Source organism: Polistes fuscatus, unplaced genomic scaffold, assembly GCF_010416935.1.
Source record: "Polistes fuscatus isolate 324 unplaced genomic scaffold, CU_Pfus_HIC Scaffold5, whole genome shotgun sequence".
Taxonomy (NCBI): Eukaryota; Metazoa; Arthropoda; class Insecta; order Hymenoptera; family Vespidae; genus Polistes; species Polistes fuscatus.
Genome location: NW_025113129.1, coordinates 3868462 through 3878569, shown reverse-complemented (window position 1 = coordinate 3878569; position 10108 = coordinate 3868462).

Genomic DNA, 10108 nt, shown 5'->3' with positions numbered 1-10108 from the left:
GGTCGGTTGCTCCGTTGCACTCAGGACGCAGTTGCGCGCAGTAGAGAGAATTTCGACGAGCCGTCGCTGTTTTACTGTAAGGGGTTAATTGCATTGCCAATAACAGATAATGCAACAATCAATGATTTAGGCGGATGAACGGTAGAGGCGAAGAGGCAGGGGCTGGAGTTCGAGTACGCAACCTCTTCTCTCTCTCGCTCTCTCTCTCTCTCTTCCCCCCTTTCTCTCCATCCCTTTCTCTCCCTCTCTTTCTCTCTTCTACCTTCATACCCCTTCCTCGACAACCCCCGTTACGGTAGGCAGCAGCGGTATACGGCCTATATACGTTGCTATGATGTTTGCAGCCGCGGCAACTCCCACCCTTTCACTAATTTAAACAGTCCCAGCAGGCTCGCGGCAGATTATCCTAACAATAATTGGCCGCGCTTCCTAAACCGTTCGGGTGTTGAGCACGCAGCTGGAGGACGCGCGATTAGGCGGTGAGAAAATGGAAGCCGGAATGGCTATGCGACAGCGTGAAATGCGACTTTGAAAGGAATCGGTGGTGAGGATGGAGGGTGTGGGAGAGAAGGGGTGGTAGGCCGTAGGTATAGCGCGAATATTACCGTAAGCGATAGAATCTTCCAGCGATTCTGCGTTACATTGGGGGCTCGTTCGCAGCGCTTGTGATCGTGATATTTGGAAAAGCGAGAAATTATCTTGCGTTTCAACACGCTAAAGGTTCAGTTAGATGCTCGTTACGCTTTTGCGAATAATTTTCATATTCGCGTGTCTTATGATACGACAAAATGAATACGCTAGAAAATAAAAAGACGTTGGATTCTATTTTTTGGTAGTTGAAGTAGGTGGAATATCTTGTTTGAAGTACTCTTTTATGACAACAACCTCCTCCGTTTTGAAGAGAGAAACCGGAAGACGGAGAGGAGGGGTGGTTCTAAGTGCGTGCGTAATACGAGACCCCGTATTTCGTCCGGGCGACGTTTTCATCGCGCAATTTTTCCCAAGTTACCGTCCATATACCGAGAGTTATGTCTGTCAGGGAATTAATATAGGCAAGATTTGTTGTTATTACTGAGCTGGCGCGGCCGTGCGAGGACGGGGCCACAACGACGACGACGACGACGACGACGACGAGGACGACGACGACGACGCTGGCGACGGTGTTCGCGGAGGCTTTCTCAGGGCGCGCAGAGTGAAGCCATTACTTACTATAACTGCCGGGGCAGGGTAGGACGCTTGCGTTCCTGTCAGGCATCCATCATCGCGACTAATGGTTCCACTCTGCTGCCAATAACATCCGGCCATACACTTCCAGCCGGAAACCTCGACGGTGTTACTCCAATACTCGCTCTGACCTTAGCTCCGATCTTTGCGAATATCGAAGGATGCTCCGAATTCATTTTTACGCGCTAAACCTTTTTAAACGGGCTTATCGGTCTCTTTTTGATTTGTTTTTTCTTGTCGAAAGAATCGTCTTTCGAAGAATGCTTGCTTTATTGCAGAAATTCGAGCGAACAACTTTTGACGAGGTCAACGCTTTTCCGTGGAATGCGTCTGTCTTATCCTTCCGAGGGAGAGAGTCATTTAATGTCGTTAGCGAGAAGAGTTTCGGCGTGCGGTATGTTTGGAATTCGTGAAGTTTCATCTGCTACCTCGACGAGATAATGCCGACTTAACCATTTTTTTGTAGCTCGGGCTGCTGGTGAACGTTCATCGAGACGTTTTTACGATTGTTACGGTCCGCTTTCAAGTGCGTTGCGCTGCATGGTTACCGTGTTGCCGGTATTAATTTCCCGTGCTTCCACCGTTTCGTGAAAATGTACTGGTTGGTCGGGCGTTAATTTATACACTTGCGAAATAACGTAAAACGTTCGTGCGTATTGCCGTCTGGTTCTTGAATCCTTTGTAACAACATTAAAGATTCTTTCGACTGTCCATTAAATCGTATTATATTAGGGGAAGAATGTTACGCATTTTTGTTTTGTTTTTCACGGTGATATATATTTTTTCGTTCCGTCCGTCGTAGCGTCCATCGTATGCTTTCAGACAAACGTCATTAAATTTTTATATGAGAGTAACTATCGCGCGAAATGTATAATTTGAAATATCAGTGCACTCACATGTTCGGGATATGTCCAGTAGAATGGAAGAGATCTACTTTTGGTATAAATACGTACGTTACAATGAAAATTTTACAATTATACGTTTAATGGTAGAAGAAAAATCTCTGGTACAATGCTGTTTCCACCTTTAATCACAGAAATTAAATTTTAGTGTCATGTTACGTGCGAGTGAGTCCAGAGACAGACGTAATAATTTATTTTCATAATTAAATTTCACATTGGACCGCAAATTACTTTTGGATTATGTAATTAATTGCCCATTCCTCGCAACATACTTTTGTAATTTGTATTTTGTTTGGTCATCGATTGTAAAAACACCCTCGCCCGCCAATTTCCGATAATGCCCGAAAAATAATCCGCTGTATCGGTGCACTCGTTCGCATTAAAAGAATTAAATAATTATTACGGATATAATAAATAAATAGTAATATCTTTGCAGTATTCGCTTTTTACCATGAAGTAGATATCCATTTTCCCCATCGATATTCATGCGAACCGAAATTCGTTACAATCCGTGGGTGGTGGTTCTTTTGCTTTTTGTTGCTGGAGGGAAGCAAACAAGGACGTAGAAGTTGGAGACCGTTAATGCGCGATAGAAATCAATCATATAGTCGTGGGAGTGTTACGAGTATTCGAACGGGTGTCCCAACAGTGAATGTGGAATTTCGATGATCAGCCTTGAACAGTGGTTGCCAATGTGGCTAGCCAGGAGTGGTTCAGGAATGGAGACGCTTTGATTGCCGGTAAGCCAGGCTCATATGGACCGACCAGGTTCCCTAGGAAGAGGGGGAGAGAGCGCGTAACAGCAACGGTCAGATAGTTATTGCTGAGCGATTTGATAGGTGGATAATGACGAGTAATGACACACCGCGGTGGGAATCGAAACTACCACCCACACGTATGGGGGCTGTATTCTCGTTGCTCGTTGCAACTCACCCTCCTCCTCTTCCTCTTCCTCTTCCTCTTGTTTCTCGTTTCTCCTCGGTATGTGCGTAGCTCGAACGGTGGCATAACGCGGGACGCGGATGTGGATATGAGATTGCATCATGCATATGCAGCTGCATTTGGCATCGGACTATGCCGGGCCAATCACTGCCGTGAAACTTGATTGTCGCCGATTATCCCGGTCGATCGACCTAATAAAACGCGAATATTTTGCGACATTACTGCACCGCAGAGCCGCCTTCCCCCATTCTCTGATTTCGATCTTGCGTTTTATGGAGAACGATGGGTTACGATCGATATTGCTCTGCTCGCGTGAATCCACCGATACGAGCTATTTCGACGGCAGATACTTTACGAGCTTTGACTACATTTTTGGAAATTTCGTTTGGTCGACCGTTAACTAATTAGGCTGTTTTTTTCCTTTCTTTCCTTTCTTTCCTTTCTTTCATTTTTTCGCGAATATCAAAATAAAAGTAAATTGGTTCGAACAGTTTTCTTTTTCTTTTTCTTTTTCCTTTTTCCTTTTTCTTTTTCTTTTTTGTTGAATTTGATCGTAAGCAGACGTGTATCTGTTGGTATAAGATTACATCGAGTTAAGCTGAATCAGGATAGCTCAAAGTAAACTCGTCCGTTTTGAGAAGACTTCGTCGGTTCGTTTTATATACGCTGAGTCACAGTTTGGGCGGCACGTAGCGACATTTAGTATACGGGATAAACGGTCATAAGTATGTGAAGGAGCAGGAAAGGTACGGCTTTTGTTATGCATACGAATTATGGTCGATGTTGGCGATTCGTATTCATTAAATCTAGGTGTATCGTATCTCCTGGGACACGTACGTATATGTAAAGGAAGAAGGGTGCTGCTGCAAAACACAGTCAGTGTTTTCCTTTCTTTTTTTCTCTCTCTCTTTCCCATTTTATTTGCGTGAACTTTCGGGTATCTCTCGGGAAAAGAAAATCGCCGTTGAAGCAGCAAAGATCACGAATCTTGGGCGATGATGGCACTCAAGAACGCGTCGTGAAGAGTCAGCAATAGTCGTTATAGAAACTCACGAGTGGAAAGCAATACCTGTTGCATACGTAAGTGATTTTTTTTCACGCGAAAAGGATTTATTCCTTTGAACAATGATGGAACGCCTCGTTACTAGAAGAAACTACTCGATTGTATCGAAACAATGAACGGTATCTATCGCGAATGTACGATACGAGTTTCTCGTTGGAAGAACACGGTGAAACATAATTATCGTCCAGTATCGATATCATCGCAATAACGCGAGCGTACAAATATCGTGACAAGTACACATACATATTCGTGCGTAACATAGACAGGATTGCATTAGCGTAATGCGTGCCAGGTAATTTTAGTATCGCGAAATAACGAGGGTCCTTTTGACGCGATAATAAATTTCGTCGAGAGCCATTGTTTCCCATTGGATCGCGTTTCGTTTACATTGAACGATATTTCCGCATAAGTGATTTCCTTCGGTTGACACTGCGATGCAAAAGCGTGTAACGTAGTAACGAATTACATGGAAACTAGATTTAACGAAAGTGGACACGCCCATTGGATGGAAAACTAAAGGATAAAGTGCACACTGGGAGATCATTTTACGCGTACGTTCGAGTGCCGAGACGAAAGGAAGAGACGACGACAACGACGACGACGACGACGACGACGACGGTAGAGAAGGAGTTGGCGACGTTGGCCGACGTCGAAGTAGCGGTTATCTAGGCAATTAATATGATTGAGGAGACATCTCTCACGTCTCCGTAATATCCAGCAATGGCCCAAGTTCTGATTGCTTTCCCCGTTCCACCCACGCTTTCCCTTGCTATCTCCAGTGCCATAACCCTTGCGCGCTTCCTTGCTCTTCCCATGAGCTCCAAGTTAACGAAACTGAGTTACAGCTCCAGTGTTCCACCTATAACGCGCTTTTTTTAAAACCTATTTTTTATACGAGGACACTCATAGACAAAAATCAACTTTTACATTCTCATAAATCTTTTCTCGATTCTCTAGCAATGACATTTTTTCTTCTTACACGGTTTGGCGCAACCACTATCGGTCGAAATTCTCGTTTTCTTTCCTACCCTCTAACGCGATAAACACGATTAACCGTAAAATGATAGACCAGAGACATCGTTATTTTCATGGAAAAAAGAGGGTCCAGCTCGTAACGTGTCGGACTATACCTTTCGCGAAGGACGATACCCAAAAAGGGTGAGGGACGCGTAGCGTAGGACATTTGACGGAAACGCTAGCACGAAGATCCGATTCTTGGTTCGATGGGGCTCGTATATTGAACGGGAGGATTGGTGTAAGGGTTGGAAGAGAAGGCGGGTGTCGAAGAGATCGAGTCGATGCGTAGGTGGATGTAAGTGTTAGTAAGTATATATGTCCGTGTGGAAGAGAATTGGTGGAAGAGATGAAGAAGAAGAAGAAGCAGAGAGAGAGAGAAGAGAGAGAGAAGGAGAGAAGAGAAGAGGTGGGAGTAGAACAACCATCACACTCAAAGCGCTACGTGACACACCAGCTACGGTTCTTATCTGTCGTCCCCGTTTTCCGCTCCCGTTTTCCGTCCCCGCGGTGCCACGGATTCCAACGGGGTTCTCGCGATAATCCGAACATTCCGTCCTCCCTCCACGTTCACCCTCCACTACTACCACTTCCCCCAACATCAGTTCCACCACCACTAGCATCACCCACTCTACTAGCTCCTTCTACTGGAACCTTCTCCGTCGCTTCTCTGTCGTTTCTCTGGTTATATCTAGAAATAGAAAGAGAGAGAGAAAGCCTCCGGGCGTCGGCTTGTATACCTTACAACCGGTATGTGACGTTATAATCGCGCGCGTGTGTTCCCTTCTAGTTCTCCTCCCTTCTTCTCTTCTCTTCTCTCCTCTCTTGCGCTCGCGAGAGTACGCGAGCCCTCTCTTCTTCCGCTCTATCTACCTACGTATGCAAGCACCGCAGTTTGCGACTACGTCACGGCTGGATCGTAAACTCGGCAGCTCGGAATCAAACGCCTCGCCCTCGTCCTACCGCGAAACTATGTATATCGTATGGAGAACCAACCACCGAGAACTTCTATCTCCTTTCTCTCTCTCTCTCTTCTCTCTTCTATCTCAATGTTCCTCTCTTTTTCTATCTTTTCAGGGCGTACTAAAGATGAGCCGTTAGAGACCTTACAAGAGTTTCATATCTCTCTCTCTCTCTCTCTCTCGTTTTCTTTTTATTCACGATACTTTGTAGGTATATCCACTAGTTCCTAGTTTCTTTTCGATATTGCATTCTTTCGTAATCTCAAATTGCATGTATTAGGATGTCCCAAAAGTTTTGTTTTTTTGTAAGTTCGATCACTGGAACTAGGATACGTTCGAAGCGAGAACCGATACCGTAAATTATATACTAAATACAATAATACACACGCGATTACTAAACTTAATTGTAATAAATGAAAAAATCTCTAATATTTTTTTGGGTAGGGTAAGAACGAATAAAGATTCATTTTCGGATGACGCACTACATCATATTATTATTCGAGTCCATCGAGTTTTCGAATAAATCGTTTAGAAATATCAAAAGTGGGTTAAATTTGCAATAAATGCTTATCGATCGATCGAGAATTCAAAGGAATTTGAAGGATTATTTTGACGGGAATGTAGGACAACTTCGGTCGTAGTTTTTCCTTGGCTTTGGGCCAATCTTGTTCCTTTGCGAAATGGAAGGTTTAAGTTCACGCTGTTTTGTAGGATTAGCCCGTAGTGCCATTGCTGGGAGAACGGAACCCACGTAAGTCGTTCCGAAGCGCTGCTACCCTGCTTGAGAAACGTTGGAAATCGAATCGCACAAGTCGTTGTCGTTAACTACGACGTCATGGGTAACAATGGGCCCTTAATGGCAATTGGAGAAGCAACCTCAACCGCCACAAAGGTCTTACAGCCAGTCTTAACAAGCGATCCTACTTTTTGAAGGAATCACAGTATTACAGAAAATCATACTAAAGTCATAGAAAATAGAACTTGCTTATTTACCGATTGAAATTATCCGTACATTCGATCGGTACGAAAAAGTTTCAGATAAAAAGCCACGACTTTTTCTTCTTTTTTTGTTTCCGTTTCTTTTTCTTCTTCTTCTTCTTCTTCCGAAACATCTTCCTGTATTACGAACTACTATTTCATCTTTATTTTTCTTTTTTCGGAAAACTGGAATAAATTTCTAAACTAGTTCGTTGGTTGCGAATGAAAAAAATAAAAAAGTCAAACTTGTTTGTAACGTTTCAAAAGATATATCACGTAACGAATGATCTCAGTGAAACGTAGCGAATTAGTCTGTGTTATTAGTACCTAATTATCTACCGTATCATTTTATATGCCGAGAGATTACACAAAGAACGTGTCGTTTCGATGAAATCCCGTCGCTATCGGCTTATTTCATTGTAAATCGTTACCGTAAATCGCACGATATTATTCATCCAAATTCTCATTTCGTTAACAATTCAATTGGCAAACGTAGATTCTCGAACGATACCGGAAAGAGATTTAGAATGAATCGAATGAGGGCGATCTTGACGTCAAAGGGAGGAGCTACGATAATTTCGAATTATCCAGACGTGTTATTTGCAGGCAGAACGTTTAATTTCGGCCAAGAGTACGTACAAGGTGTCTCAGGTTTCGTCGAAAAAATTAAGAGCTTATTTTACAAGTTGAAATAAAAGAAGGTATGTCAAATAAAATTTATTTAGAAACGCTTTATCGCGAAGCTATGGGGAAAAATTGTTTACGAGTCAACAATAATGAGAGAGATTCTAGAGTTACCATCGCTAAAATTCCTCGATTTTTTGATCCGATTGACGTTACAGTAACAATCATACTAAGTCGTTTCAAATACGTGACTCTTGAAATATTTCAAGACTCACGTATAAGAACAATATTTTGAAATAGACATGTTCGAGCTTTCATAAGGAAAATGCACTGAAAAATGCACTGGAAAATGCACTGGAAAATCTACTAGAAATCCATTCATGAAATAGACAATGTTGAGTAAATATCAAGAATGTTGTTTGGATCGGTATTAGTAATAATTTTGGAATAATTTTTAATATTTTTCTTTATTTCAATTTGTACAATAAGCTTTCAAATATAGCCCGAAAAATCCTAAGACACTCCGTATACATATAAATGATGCTGGCGGCAAAGCACGAAAGATGTCTTTAACGTGTCTACGTGATACGAGGAAGAAAAGAGAATAAAAGAAAAAGAATGAAAAAGAAGAAGAAGAAGAAAAAGAAGCAGAAGAAAAAGAAGAAGATGAGGAAGGAAATAAGAGTGAGTAGGTTTTTCGTCCGGTAGCAAGACGAATCCGCTATCCCCCGTTTCTTTCATTACCCTCGCGAAAGAAGGAAGTCAAAGACGCCCAAGAAGGAGCTTTCGAGCCCGCGGCGAAAAGTGGCCCGGTCCGGGCCGAGTCGAGCCGAGCCGAGACGTAAGGCTCTTTTCTTTTCTATCTCCAATTGCAAATTTAGCCGCGGGTGTATACGCGGGTCCGAGGAAAAGAAACGGAAAGGACGTAAGGAATACAAGCGTACACACCCGAGGCACGCGACGACTTCTAAGAGGTTCCCTCTCATTTTACTTTAGCATGTATAACGTCTCGCGTCCTTCGTTACTCCCTTTTCCTTCTTAGCATTTTTTTCTAATTATCAAGGAAAAAAAGCAGCGCATCGCTAGGTCCCATTCTGATTAACGAAGAAGAAAACCTAAGTTTCCAGTGGATATCATCGTTGAAACATAGTTTCGTAGGCATGTACGCACGGTTTACGTACGCGCGCGCGTGCTATGCCAGCAAAACTTGGCCGACGGGTGTATAAAACGATAAATAGCCGCGTCACGAGTGCGATAGGGGCTAAAGGGGGTGGGCTTGGGTTGGGAGCGAAGGGCTGGAGGACAAGGGAGGCTAGGGCGCCCTGTTGGGCGTGGGTGGGTGGGGTGCGGGTTAGTTGTGGAAGAACGCTCGACGAGTCCATATAGGAAGGACGGGTGCGAACGAGAGGGAGCGATGGAAAAACGGAGAGAGAAAGATAAAGAGGTGAACTCGTGCAAAAGAGAGAGCGAGAGGACGAACACATGTCCGTGTCACCGCCGTCTCTCCTGCCTGGATCCCGGAATTTATGCCGGCCAGTGAATCACGTCAAAATTTGATTTGTCGATGGCTTTTATAGCGGCAAGTTATTGCGAACGTTATGTACAAATTCGGCGCGCGGTATACGCCGTAGGCTCTCTTTCTCTCGCTCTCGCTCTCGCTCTCTCTCAATCTTTCTCGTATCGAATATTTCCACTTTGTTGTCGGCCTCGTAATGTTTCCGAAAACAGAAAAATCGGGAACGAATAATACCTCCTAGTTTGAAGGAAAGAGAGAAAGAGAGATGGATAGATAGAAAAGGGAGAATGACGTACAGTTATCGCGTTACTTTTATCGCGTGGTCGACTCGGAGTTGATCTTTTTGACGGAACGAAACGATCGTCGTTCTCGACGTTCGCGGTTGTTGCGCGGGGAAAAAATACGGATTGGATTTCGCCGGGTGATTCGGAACGTCAACGACAAAGCACCGCTGGAGAGAACCTGTTAATGAACATGACGTTTGATACAAGCGTATGCGTTTGAAAGCTCGTTCGGTACTAGCTATAACGGATATGGTGACGATGAGTTGAAACAGATTCAGATTATGATTACGCGATCCTCCGTAAACGGGTTCATTATTTGATGCGAACTCGATATAATGACACAGAGCGAGAGAGAAAGAGAACGAGATTGCGCGATCGGATCGATTTTAATCGATAAATCGCTTCAAATGTACATAGTAGAAATATATTTTTATCGATCATGACTCGTTAGAGAGGAGTGAATAAATCAAAGCACCACGGGTAAACGAGGAACGCGAGTTTGACGATCTTTTAGGACGAATGGCGTGTCGCGGTTGAAATAATATTTTAAAAATTTCCACATATTTATCCGCAAAGTACCTATCTTTCTACGCGCGCGA